This window comes from Acinonyx jubatus, chromosome B2, assembly GCF_027475565.1.
Source record: "Acinonyx jubatus isolate Ajub_Pintada_27869175 chromosome B2, VMU_Ajub_asm_v1.0, whole genome shotgun sequence".
NCBI classification, from domain to species: domain Eukaryota; kingdom Metazoa; phylum Chordata; class Mammalia; order Carnivora; family Felidae; genus Acinonyx; species Acinonyx jubatus.
In genome coordinates, this window is record NC_069385.1 from 5,516,938 (window position 1) to 5,530,859 (window position 13,922).

At 44.9% G+C, this 13,922-nt stretch overlaps 1 long non-coding RNA gene across 3 annotated transcripts; it reads left to right on the forward strand.

The window, feature by feature from the left end:
- Positions 1-4,222: 4,222 nt before the first annotated feature.
- Positions 4,223-13,442, forward strand: LOC106985045 (uncharacterized). 3 transcript variants are annotated; one of them, XR_008298218.1, is made up of 3 exons: positions 4,223-6,588; positions 9,683-9,786; positions 10,405-13,442. It is a non-coding gene; the product is annotated as an uncharacterized LOC106985045 (long non-coding RNA). The 3 variants fall into 3 exon arrangements; XR_003419203.2 differs by having other exon boundaries at positions 12,610-13,442; XR_008298217.1 differs by having other exon boundaries at positions 4,223-5,886; positions 6,515-6,588; positions 9,683-13,442.
- The last annotated feature ends 480 nt before the right edge of the window (positions 13,443-13,922 follow it).

Sequence of the window (13,922 nt, forward strand, 5' to 3'; positions counted from 1 at the left end):
GGCGGGGGGGGGAGCAGAATGCATTGTTTGGAAGGTATTTCAGAAGGACATTTTGTATAAAACTTGGAAAATCAGTGTGAGTATTTGGTAAAGAAGGCCAGCTTCTCTCCCATACCTAAAGCTGCAGGAGGCACCCGTCACCCTGAGCCCACCTCCTGGAAAGGGGCCACCCACACTCATCACCAGGCCTAGTCTGGCATCTCCCACATGCAGTGGAGAACAGGAGGGCTGGCCGTTTAAAGGCCACAGTAGAAGGCCGTGATCTGCATGGAGCTGAAGGTCTGCAAGAAAATTTCCCTTTACTAAAAATACATTCCTCATCAGTATACTTCTTAAGATTCCTATTACTTAAAATTAAAAGCCTTTAAAAGACATGAATATATTCTGCCATCAGTTGTTAAGCTCTCACCGAAATTATCGTACTGGATTCACCTTATTTATTTTTATTTATTTATTTTTGAGAGAGAGGCAGGGGGAAGGGGCAGCGAGAGACTCCCAAGCAGGCTCCGCACTGTCAGCATGAGCCCGGTGTGGGGCTCGAGCTCACAAACCATGAGATCACGACCTGAGCCAAAACCCAGAGTTGGACACTTAACCGACTGAGCCACCAGGTGCCCCATCAATATTATTATTTCTAATGAGGATTTAGAAGAAAGAAATTGCATTTTATTACTTAATATTTTATTTTATTATTTTTTTCCTAGCTCTATTTTCTATAATAAGCATGAATTAATTATCTAATAAGAAATTAGCAACGAAATTTGTTAAGAAAAAATGTTTGTCCCTGGTCAGCAAATTTCTTGGTGTCTTATTGGTTCAGTGTCCCTTGTAGGAACTTCAGGGAAACCTACTCCAGTGTCACAGAAGTACTTGGGTCCAAGGATAGATGGAAAAACTATCCCATACTCTTAAGACAGTGTCTCTCCTGACATTAAAATAGAGCATGTCAGGAAGTGGTCACATTTTGAGAGACGTAGACAAAACTGGAAAGTTTTAATTAATTTGAACAAATATAGATGTATATACATTTCTGAAAACAGTTTATAATTTCTCATTGGCTTTTTGAAATACAACCAAACTCGCCCAAAATGTAGGTAACACTTAGCATTTGCTTACACTCTCAAAAACTTGCAGACCTCCTCTTTTATCTAAACTCTGCTTTTTCTAGTGCAACCTCATTACCATAGGGTTTCATGCAGACAAAAGCATTGCAGAACATCATCTTATCTCACACCCGAACTGATCTGAATCTGTATTAACGCACAGCAAGGAACAAATGAGAGTATCTATATGAAGTCTTGCCTCAGAACTGAAATATTAGAAATGACAGTTTTACACTCAGTATCATTTTTCTCAAGGGTTTATCTCATGGCATCATTTTTGTTTCTCAAACATTTTCAAATATTTGATCCTTGAACTCACTGCAAAGTTTAAAAATGCTGCCTATTTCAGAATGTTTGCACACAGTTCTCAAACATGAGAGGCACAGGCAGACCAGCCCCCAGCTGTTTCCAGGGAAGCCTGGGGAGAGGCTGCTGGTACACATCGTGATATTTTTCCAACCGAAAACTGTTACTGCCCTGCCCTGAGACACATGTGTCCCAGAGGAGCCGAAATCCAAATTGAAGTGAAAAGTTTATTGGCTACATGCCAAATTCAAAACTACCCTGACCTGTCTTCCCCTGTCCTCTGACAGTGTGTACATGTACTGACTCATCTGGGAAAAAAAAAAAAAAAAGCTGGTTTGTAAATGGGGGAAAAACTATCCAAGAAGTATTCGCACCATGAAATGATCGTCTTGTTTTGGCCATACTGACAAACAACCGGTCAATTCAGGGAGAAGAAAAAACGTTTTCTTTTTAATAGTTGATGCATGTGCTTAACACAATTGCCTGGTTTGTTTATACTGGTTAGTTGTTGAATGATCTACATAGCTGAATCTGAAATCTGGGTTTTCATAATCTAAGGAAGAATTCCCATTGAGTAATGTTTTCAGTTAACGACTGTACTGCTGTAATCAATGCTTAAGCATATGGTTAAGTGCAGCTAATATTGGGTCATAAATGCTGCACGTGGCCAGTGACCACCAAAGAGCCCTGGGCTTCTGGGTTTCCATCCCTGACCCATACAATGACAGCATTTGACCATTTTGTATGTCGGATTTCCTGAACCAACAATAACAAAAATACAACTTAAAAACCAGTGATCCAGACTGGCCTCTTACTCCTTTCACCCCTGTACAGGATTGCACAAAGACGTGGAAACCAGAGCAGATCAAATTTGGAGCCTACCAACCTTGGCTGCTTGCCTTCAAGGAATGTTTATGCCTTTGAAAGACTTACTATCATTTAGCTTTGTTGTAGCCTTCTTTTTGCCCTGTTAGTGTCCACCATCAGTTGTTCTAGTGAACGATTTAAGGTCCATTCTTGGATTTCCTTGACTGTTCAAACTAGTTGATATAACAGAGAAAATAAGGAATAGGGATTATGTAATCTTCCATTTTCAACGTGATTCATCTATAAAATCATTCAGTCTTCCTAAACTATGTGAATGGAATTTGTTTGCATAAATCTAATGCCACCAAAGGCTTCTAAACCGTGAACTAATTACGCGATCTAATTTTGGAGCTTTTCCAATGTTAACCTCTAAATTAGTTATCTTCTGCTTTTCTTTTATGTGTCATCTTTTGCTTTTTCACATTTCATTAGGTATCAAAACCAAGAGAGACAAAGTACAAGCTATTTATATTTTATCAAGTCTCAAGAAAATGGAAAATGTTTTATCCCAGTTAGATCTACAGGAGAGCGAGACGGGTCCTAGACCGATGTTTTGGCACAAAATAGAAGTACAAATAATTATGGGCAGTGGTATCTTAAAACACTTTTTAAATATTAATCCTAAGAAGGACAGTTGTTTTGCTGTATTTGATTTTCATTTTTTTAATTGAAATGGACCTTCTTGTGCAGGCATGTCTATGTGTGTTGTATGTATGTTCAGACATGTATGTGTATACAGTATGTACCTGTATGCATGTACAATGTAAGGAACATTGACTGTTACATCAGAAGACACGGGTTCAAGCCTGTCCCATCATCACTCGCTGACTGAAAGCAGGCAAGTCGTCCCCTACCATTTATGAACGTCAGCTTTCTCATCTAAAATTGGGGTTCACCGTGGTTTTCCAATCTGTTTCAAGGACTTGACATAGAAATCAAAGTAGATAGTACACATGAAGCTTTATTGATTAGATGTATAAGGTCCTAATAACATGTACTGGTGAGTGACATAATTACACCAATAACCCAACATAAGATTTGGAGCAACTTACCTAACTTTGGGCCATATTTCTTTGTAGACAAATGTGACTCATAAAAGGTTCGTGGCGAATACAAAGGGCACTGACTGTCATGGAGGACAGACCTACTCGTTAGGACCCTTGTTCTTGTTTGTTTGTTTGTTTGTTTGTTTTTAAGGGACACAAACTCGACTTGAAGTAGTTCAAGCAAATAAAAAAAAAGTGTTTATTGAAAGCCTCAAGTAACCATGGAAAAGAAGCCACAGAGCCTCAAAAACCACTGGAACCAGACATTTGAATGCTAGCAAGACTTTCCCTCTTCTCACTGCATACTGTTTCTGGTTTTCTCAAACTTCCTACACGTGGCTAGGACACAAGGCCACCAGCAGCCCCTGCCCCCACACCACCCCCTGCATCTCACAATTTTGCCATAAGAAGAAGAAGAAAAAAAAACCTATCCTAAAATTGCCCACCTCCTCATCCCAAGCCTGATCCCAGTTGAAGAGTCCCCAGAAAAGACGCTCGTCAGCTCAGGTCAGGTCAGGGGCCCCGGATGGGAACATGGCACTGGTGGCTCCCGTTTGAACCAGGTGGTTGGAGTGGTTGCAGTCAGAGTGAAGCGGTCGTCCCCAAGAAATGGGGTGGTGTTTCTAGAAACGAGGCAAGGTCCTAAGCAGTCAGAGCAGCAAATGCTCACAAAAGCGCAGGAGGCTGGCCCGAGCGCTGGCCTTTCTTGCCATTCTCTGGTGAAGGTGACCTTAGCCTAATGGGTGAAGCTTTCTGTCAAGTGACGGACAAAACCTACTCCTGCCTTCTGTATTGGACACGAGGAACAAGTTACAGAATAGATTCAAATGTGCCTTTAGCGGTTTCAAGTGCTACACCAGTAGCAGGTAGATTCCCTGATGCTGGTTCTCCCCGTGCCCTTGATCAGTGCCTGTGATGCAAACCTCCCCCCCCCCTTGTGTATGTTCTCACGAAACTACAGAACCAAAGATTAGAACCATTCTCTGACTCTGTTTTGTTAGGAAACAGCACTCTTTTGGAGTTTGTTTCATGGTTAAAATTTGATTCGTCTCCTGTTAAATCATGCATGCGATTTACTTGGGGCTATTCCTGAAATTTTTTCAATTAGAAAAATGTAAATTACAAAATACATTATTCATCATGTGCACACAGCTGACTGCGTTTTAGAGTATCACCTGAAGAAACAACAGAAGGAACAACACAAATAGAAATTCGTTGATATCACGCTCGTGGAATAGACCCTATTCCACTTGGGTCTATTTGTAGAACTTTCCCACTCCTGAACAATTTTCTCTGGTGATTCTTGTCCGCCAAGGGGCCTCTTCTGTTTGTCAATGGTTGGGTCCATCGTGTGCACCATTTGTGGCCCTACGGTGGGGACTCACGGCCCGTACTTGCGTTGCTCTGGTGTGTCAGCTAGATCCAGCCTCTCTGTGTGGCTCATGTGGCTACTGTCCAGTGAGAATGTATCTCCACTTCGTTTTTACTGCGCACCCATGCTATATGTCCATCGTATCCTTCAGGACCAAGTTGAATGTACTGCTCTAGGATAGATCTTACACTGTTGTCCCTCTCTCTTTAGAAGAGCTTCTTTGTTTGCGTGAACATGTGATCCGAGCGTATCCGTTGGCGCTTCTCAAAGACGTAGCTTTGTGCGTCTTCTCAAGTCGCTACGGGTGTATGTTTGTCTCCCCAAAGGTAAAACCGGGGTGAGTGCCAAGTTACTTTGCAGGATGACTGCAGTGACCTTCGGTGCCGCCAGGAGAAAGCAATCTGGTATGTTGTTGTAAAAGTAGGACACACAGCAGCAACCTCAGCCAACTTCATCAGTCTGCCCCATTCCCGTGTGGACCTCTCACCTGACCGGGACTGGGGGTGGGAACTGGAATAGGTCGGCCCTGGCCGCTGTGCCCCTGGGCCGGGGCCGTGGGGGCTGTGAGAGGACAGAGCATCTCCTGCCCAAGGCTGCAGTGGGAGAGCTGGAGGGTAAATGCTGAAAATAATATTCTGGGCTGAGGGCCAAGGTCATGGCCAACGAGTGTGTCCAAACCATGTCATAAATTAAAGTAACTATTGGAAAACTGGGAGCTGAGTTATGGAGCCAAAATGAGCGGTGCTGGGCCACAGAACGAGCCAAGAATGAAGAGAGGGACGAAGTGCAGCAGACCACACTGTCAAAGGTCAGCTAGGCGCTGTGCTGGCAGGCTGGCCAGGCCCAGGAGGGAGCCAGGCCCCCGGAGACGCGGCAGGCAGAAGCGTGCTGGCTCATCTACGGGATCCTTCCATCTGTTCCCAGGGATCCTCCAAGTTAACTCTAACTTAAAAGCTCTTCACAGATGGGCAAGAAATTCGATTCTTCTGTTATTCTAATCCCCAAACAAGCCATGATACACACAGAGACAATTTCGGGTTGAGTCATGTTACCTTTCTCCAAATTGCAGGCAATCCCCACTTCTCTGGAGCCCTACAGCACAGACAGAGCACCCCGCCTGGAGTGCAGAGGAAAACCCTAGCAGCTGAAGATGCTAAGGCAGAGAGGAAAGCCACACCGTGCGGACAAATGAGTCTGTGATTGCTTGCTCGCTCCATGGGTGTGGAGGGGACAGGACAGTATGCGATTCTGTGACACCTACCATACTTATCTAAGCATCCATACACTTCCTGTCCTCCCTCCTCTTCCTGTTGGGACATTTTTGTTCCTGCCCAATGCTGTAAGATTCCAAAGGAAATACAAGCGCTTTATGATGATCTAAATCAGCATCCAATTGCAAGGCCAGGCTTTCTTTGGCAAATTCAATCATATCCTAGAGACCAAAAAAGAAGACTTTTCAAACCCCGAGCGTAATCTGATCACTTCTACAATGCCATTGATCTATAACAGCTTACTTGTCTCATCCAATGGCAAAACTATATTGGTGCCTATTACTCACACATGAATTGTTTAATTCTTTTTTCTTTTTTCTTTTTTCTTTGAGAGAGAGAGAGAGAGAGGGCAGGGGAGAGGGACAGAGGTGGAGAGGGAGAGAGGATCTCAAGCAGGCTCCACAATCAGCACAGAACCCAACATGGGGCTCGATCCCACAATACTAAGATCATGACCTGAGCCAAAATCAAGATTCAGACGCTCAACTTACTGAGCCACCTGGGTGCCACTTGATTGTTTAATTCTTTAAAAAAAATTTTTTTTAACAGGCATGCCTGATTGACTCCATTGAAACAGCATGCAATTCTTGATCTCGGGGTAGTGAGTTCAAGCCCCAAGTCAGGTATGGAGATTACTAAAAAAAATAATAATAAACTTAATGAAATAAATACAAGAATTTAACTTATATAAAAAATAATAATAAATGAAAAACATTTATAACAAAAAATCAAACATACATGGCCATCCACAATTCACACAGGGTAGTCATCCAACCATTTGGTGATTGAATTATTCTTCCTATGTTAATTTGGCTTTGGAATGCTGATGAATCCCCCTTATGCACAAGTTCTGGGGAAAAGGTCCCTGTCTCTGCTCAGCTCTTCTCCCTGTACCCCACTGCCAGAGGGGAAGTCAGGAAAAGAGGGAAAGAGCGAACCTCCCTCACTGCCTGAGCTATGGAGACCCACCTTGGCAGCCAGAGTTGGAAGCATCCAGGTGGCCCAGGAATAATCCAGAGTCCACTGTAATTTTCATTCCCTGGGTTTTCTCGTGGGAGTATAAACATTTTGGGACTCTGGAGGACAAGAAAATAAGAAACAGTCCTTTCTACAAAAAAAAAAAAAAACCCCACACAAAAAAACCCCTTTATTCACAAACTCACACCGATTAAACTGATCACTTTCATAAAACCCCTCATTTCCTGGTGGGCAAGTTCATACCTGGCTGAGGATTATATTCCCTGCTTTGTATCCAAGGATTTATATGTGCAATTTCTCTTAAACACGAATTCTTTCTATCTAGAATTTGAACTTGTCACTTAAAATGGCCGAAAGCACAAGATTCTTTTCCAGACAGTGACCAGAACAAAGGAGTGACTCCCACATATGTCCTTGTAGATGATTCTTGGCACTCAGAACCTCAACATCAAGGGGGTGGGGAGGAGCGCCTTCCCCCCCAGCCTTATAGTTTTGGAGAGAGAATCGAGAGGTGATGCAGGGACAATAAATGCACACCGCAGCACCCAAAACGAGGGAAGGTAAAACTCCCCCTCTGCCACCAACCACCTGGGCTGCTGTGGGGGTTGGGGCAACTGTCACCAAGCACATCTCCAGCACTCTCTGGGCTTCAAACGCTGTGTTAGTTTTTTTGGTTTTGTTTTGTTTTGTCTAATTCTTTAAGTGTTTATTTATTTTTGAGAGACAGAGCACGAGCAGGAGAGGGTCAGAGAAAGAGGGAGACACAGAATCCAAAGCAGGCTCCAGGCTCTGAGCTGTCAGCACAGAGCCTGACATGGGGCTCGAACCTACAAACTGTGAGATCATGACCTGAGCTGAAGTCAGACGTTCAACCGACTGAGCCACCCAGGCACCCTAAAACGCTGTGTTAGTTTGAGTGAACAGCCACCTCATTGTCCCAAGATGAGGAGACGTCCTGCCTGAGGGATGGTCAAGTGTTGATTGTAACTTTCTTTGGGGAGGCGGAGACAGGGGTCCAAGGACATTTGCTGAAATGCTGAGCACTCTGTATTGGATGATTAGAGATTAGAGACTCACGTTCTAGTCTGTTTGCCTCTGCAGAGCTGTGACCTTGGGCACATCACTGCCCAGCATTTCACTTTCCTTACCTTTACGATACCCGAATTCAATTATGTTTTTTCTGATCTCTTCAAGCTCCGACATTCTGTAATTACAGCAACCAAGACCAACAAGAACGTTGTTAAGATTATTATGTGAGCAGTGGATTCTCAAATGTGAACTAAAGAGTGGATTCCAGAGGCACCTTGAGCATGTCTTTAGTATTATTTTGTCAGGTTACCGCTAGGAATGTCCTAAAATAGAGCCTGAGTAACAAACCAATAAACCCCATACTCTATAATTATAGTGACCAAACCAGATTAGAACAAACTAGAACAGATTTTTATCTTAACAAGGAAAGCGCTAATTTATTGAGCACCTACCATACCAGACATTGTATTAAACCCTCTACATCCATTTCCTTATTTAATCTTCAAAGCAAGCCTGTGAAGTTATTAGTATACCCATTTTACAGATGAGGAAACTAAGTCTCAGAGAGAATAAGCAAATTTACTTCTGTCACTCTGCTCAGATCAAGGTCATGTTGCTCCGACTCCTCACTAATATTTTTAAACACTACCACTCTATTACCCACTCACTAGGAAATAACAAAAGCCTGCAGTAAAAATAATAGCAATAATAGCTTCCTCAAGTGTAGAAACTTTGGTTTGATTATAGATCTTTTCTTGTGCTTAGAATAAGACCTGCACAAAGGTGGTTGTCACTGAAAATTTGTTAAATGAAAAGTAACCGCCCTTTGTTGGCCAGTGTCCTGTCTTCTTCTTGGTGTTTACTGTCTCTAACACAACACTGTCCAGTAGAATTTTCTGCGGTGAATCGAAATGTTTGTTCATCTCTATTGTCCAACTGGTAACCACATGTGGCTATTGAGCACTTGAAATGTGGCTAGTGTGGCTGAAGAACTAAATACTGAATTTTATTTCATTTTAATGAATTTCTTTAAATTTTTAAAAATGCTTTCATTTATTTATTTTGAGAGAGAGAGTGCAAGCAGGGGAGGGGCAGAGAGAGAGAGAGAGGGAGAGAGAGAATCTCATGCAGGATCCGCACTGTCAGCACAAGGTCCAACGTGGGGCTCGAACTCACGGACTGTGAGATCGTGACCTGAGCCGAAGTCAAGAGTCAGATGCTGAACCAGCTGAGACACCCAGGAGCCCCTCAATGAATTGAATTTTAAATAGCTACATGTGACTAGTGGCCTCCATATTGGACAGTACGAGTCTAGAGTAAAATATGGGTAAAGTACTTGCCATACGGTAAGAATCTGGCTTTAGCAATGGAGATTCTTTGAGATAGATGTCTCGCCCAAGAACTCATGAACTGGAAGGGGTAGAATTATGAGTCAATCCTGAGCCTTTCTGATATAACCCATCTCATACTTCCTTCACTAGCTTCCTGTCCAACGTTATGGGAAAAAGAATCAGGAATCTTGAGCCAAAGAAGCCCCCAGATCATGAAATGACCATCCCACGATTTGGAACGTCTTCCCATGCAGAACTTGATAGTCCTTTGGAAACGGGAGTCCACTGTTTTTTTGGCGAAAGTTCCTCACATAAGAAACTTGTCCCAGCCAAATGAAATGTGCAATCTGACACTGGTGCTTGGGCCCTCCCATTACAGGAAGCCCGCGGTGTTAGCTCACGTCCAGTCTATCTGAGCTGTAAAAATAAGACAGGAGCCATAGGAGTGCAGGCCAGTGACACTATCGCTGTACCTAAGGACAAGTGAGTAATTGGTAGGGGGCATTCCTGCAGTTGCTGTACAACAGTATTTCTCAACCTTTTTCATGGACTTTCCCCCTAAGATGTCTTTTCAGACGTTTCTTCCAAAATGCCCTCACCAGAGAAGTTCTAGCATCACAGAAATACTGCTCACCTGTTTACGTACTATATGTTTATCTGTGCTTCATACATAAAAATAATGTGATTTTTGCCCCCCACCCCCACCCCTGAACCAATTTTCATCACCTTGTCGGAGGAAGGATGATATCACCTTGGCTGAGAAAGTTCTAGACTGGATGAATTCTTCTTGACTATGAAAAGAGACCAAGGGGAAAAAGCGTGGGCTCTAGTCAGTCAGGCTTTAGGTTGAGTCCTGCCTCTGCCTCTCAGGCAAATGACCTAATCTTCTTATACCTCTGTTTTACTCATCTGTAAAATGGAGATAAAAATATTGTCTCCCTCCTTGAGTTGTTGTGAGCATTCCATGAGCTAATGCATATTCATTAGGAATTTGGAGCACCCAGTAGGTGCTTTCTAAATGTGAGCTAGTTTCACTGTTTTTATGAACACAGGAACATTCTGGCAGTGTGGCCAGTTTCCGAATCTCTTGTTTTCTGTTAGTTGCCATTTTGGATTCTTTAACCTTACGAAGGGGCTTTATGACATCTGGGAGCAGCCACTTATTTCGGGATGAAGTTTCTTACAAAATCACTGCTCAGAAAGGTACAGGGCGTCTTCCTCATCCAGCTCGAGTCAGATCTCCCAAACACTCACGAAGGCCCTTCAGAGCCATGAGGCTGAGATCACAGACAGCGTTTGCCTGATCTAAAATATGCACGGTAACACGGTCTTAATTAGATGTACATGTCTCTGAAGATATAAATAAATGCTTCCCTTTTTGATATGTCTGATTTAATAGCCTAATAACAGGGGACTGCTGCCGAAATATAATTCAGGGGGTGAGGGAGAAATTAATAAACTCAAATATTTAAAGCTCAACAGCAATTAGCAACCCATTTAAAACAAATTTCCGAATTTTAATTTTATTTATCCTTATCCAACCAGGACTAAGCCTGGGGTTCATTATTATTCATTTGCAGACCTAACAGGGTGCTCTGCCCTTTGCTGGGGAGGCACTCTCGAAGTCCTTTACACGGGGGCAGCGGGCCATGACCCCGGCGACGGCAGGCGGTGGGAATTCACCAGTCCCACCCGCACCGTGTTTCCCATTACCCCGTTTACTAGTTTTCCTTCTCTCACTTCTTTGGAAATTGGACACTCATTTTTCTGCTGCATGTTTAGCTACCCACATACACCCATGCACAAAAACAGAACACCGTTTTCTCAAGGGTCCCCATCAGGGAACATCCACCTCCGTGACCTCTGGTCAACTAAGGCAAGACCTGAGTTCTGACCTCCTTCGTGCGTATATGGAGCGGGTACGAAAGCGAGTCTTTAGCATGTGTACTTAGTAATCATCCCGAAGTGAGGTCCCCACCCCCTGGGATGCGGGAGGGTGTGGTGGGTTCAGCACTTTGGCATTTTCCCCATTAGCACCCGTGTCTGGTGGGACAAAGATGGAGAAGAACCGGACACGTTCCGGAGGGACGAACCAGAGGGCACGTCACCACCATGCAGTGGAGACTCTTCCTTAAAGATGCTCAGCTCAGCGTGGGGGTGTTGGAAGCACACAGGGCTGGAGGGAGTCATGTTTTTAACAGCAATGTATTGTATACGTGTCCCCTGGGGACAACTGGAAAGAAGGGCTGGGAAAGGCCACACTGGGAGAGCAAATGGAGGGCGCATACTCAAGCTCAGCCTTGGGCGTGTGCACAAGTTCAAGGCAAGAGGGCCTTGGTGTGGCCTTTCTTTCAAGGGCTGCTCCTCCTGCCTGAGCCAGGGCCCTCACCACTTAGCAATGACCAACAAACCCTAGGCCTCTTCTCTGAGAACCCCTCCACGCTGCCCCAGTGGGGCCCATTAGCCACGCTTGGACAGCCTGGTTCTACCCATTTGGCCTTAGCCAGGGGTGTCTCCCAATTACCTATCTCTCCCAAGAATTTACAATTGGAACTAGAGGTGCCCACTCTCTGCAGCAACCTTGACCGAGGTGAGGCAAATCAGGAAGCTGGAACTGATGTTAGGCAGGTGGGTGGCCTTCCTGAGCTATTTCAGAGGCAGGGAGAGCCGGGTTACAGAGCGAGAAATGAAAAGAACAGAAGAAACCTTTGATAAGCTGTCAAGTGACTGCCTGGATTCTGAAGGCTTATCACTATCTGCTCTTGGTCCTCCATAGGACCTGACTGTGCTTCTGGCCCTTGGGGTCCATTCATCTAGAGAATAAATTCCTCTTGCATTTTGCTGAAACTCAGGTAGGTCATGATCTTTGTGCCAGTAAAACACTGAAATAGTCTTAGTGACCAAGGAGACCCGTGGTCATCATTAGCAACTCCAGAGTGTGGGCAAAGGCAGGGGACCCGGACACGGTTGACCCACAACACACAGGAGACTTCTCTGCCCACAGGCTGTAGGGAAGGTAGGGGACAGGGCCATCGTGAGTTGGATGAGACAGGGGAACAGCCAACGTGCCAGAAGCCCCTCCTGGGATCAGAGGGCAGTCAGCAAGCAGGAGTCCTGACATCACAGGCTTTCCATCCAAGGTGGTGGACTCCAGGGCTGCCGTCACAAACGGCCACAACCTAGTGGTTTAAAACAATAGAAATCTAGCTTCTCACGGTTCTGGAGGGCAAAAGTCCAAATTCATGGTGTGAGCAGGGCTGTGCCCCCTCAGCCTCTAACCGAGATTCTCTTCTCTGCCTCTTCCAGCTCTGGGGGCTGCAGGTGCTCCTTGGCTTGTGGCTGTACCACTCCGACTCCTGCCCCTGTCCTCACATGGCCTTCTTCTCTTCCCTCCATCCTTCCTGTGAGTATGTCTTGGAAGGATACCTGTCACTGGATTTAAGAACCACCCCGGTAAGCCAGGATGATCGCACCTCAAGATCCTTCATTTAATTACATCTGCAAAGACCCTTTTTCCAAATAAGGTCACATTCACAGCTTCCTGAGGTTGGGATGTGGACATATCTTTTGAGGGACTGCTAGTCAGCAAGCTGCCGATGAGAAATCAGCCATGCTGACTCTGGCCAGTTTGGGCGGGGGCGGGGGGGGGGGGCGGCGCATGGCGATCTCAGGGAGCAAGGCCCAGGCAGTTCCAGGCAGGAGACTAGTGATTTGCCCGTTGACAGGGCCCAAAGGTAAATTAGTAGCTTATAATAAGCAGATGGAGTGGGGAATCCAAGAAGGGTATGTTCAATTTTTCCTATTAGTTCAGCTTCTGTTTATTCAAACAACCTTAAGTGATAAAGAAGATATTTGACAGTTACTGGGGTGGCTCAGAGAATTAACACAAGGGCCAACGATCCACTTCTGGAACCGACACAGAATCCGGAGCAGATGTTGTCGTTGAATGCTGCCATTTTCTTGAACTCCATGGTGGACATATGCTGCTCTGATAATGCCTGAGCTCTCTCCCAGAGGAGAATTGGGCTCCAATCAAGTGTGAGAGTTATCAGCCATGGTACAGGCATGACAGCTGTGAGCTGGAGAAGTCACCCCAGCGGGGGTCTGTGACAGGCGGGCTGGGGTGGCTTCGGTGCTGCACAGGGGGAGGGGGGACCAGAGAGCAGGAGCAATGCGGCCAGCTGGGAGTGCCTGGTCCAGAGACCACATCTCCAACCACTTTGTCTAAGGACTCTTGAGACTCAAAAATTAAAGAGAAATCCAAAGAGACATAAGTGGCTTGTATCTATCGATAGTGAGTTATTACAAATTAAAGCCGAGGGGCACCTGGGTGTCTCAGTCAGTTAAGCATCTGACTCTTGATTTCGGCTCATCATCTCATGGTTCGTGAGATCGAGCCCCACATCAGGCTCTGGGCTGACAGCAAGGAGCCTGCTTGTGATTCTCTCTCTCCCTCTCTCTCTCTCTCAAAAATAAGTAAACTTTTAAAAAATCTTTAAAAAAAAAAAAAGAAATTAAAGCTGAGACTTCGTAAGACACGAGAACACAAGCACACCTGCCATCAGCTGTCAGAGAGATGATGTCACCACACCCGGGGCGGTCACGGGAAGGCTTCACTG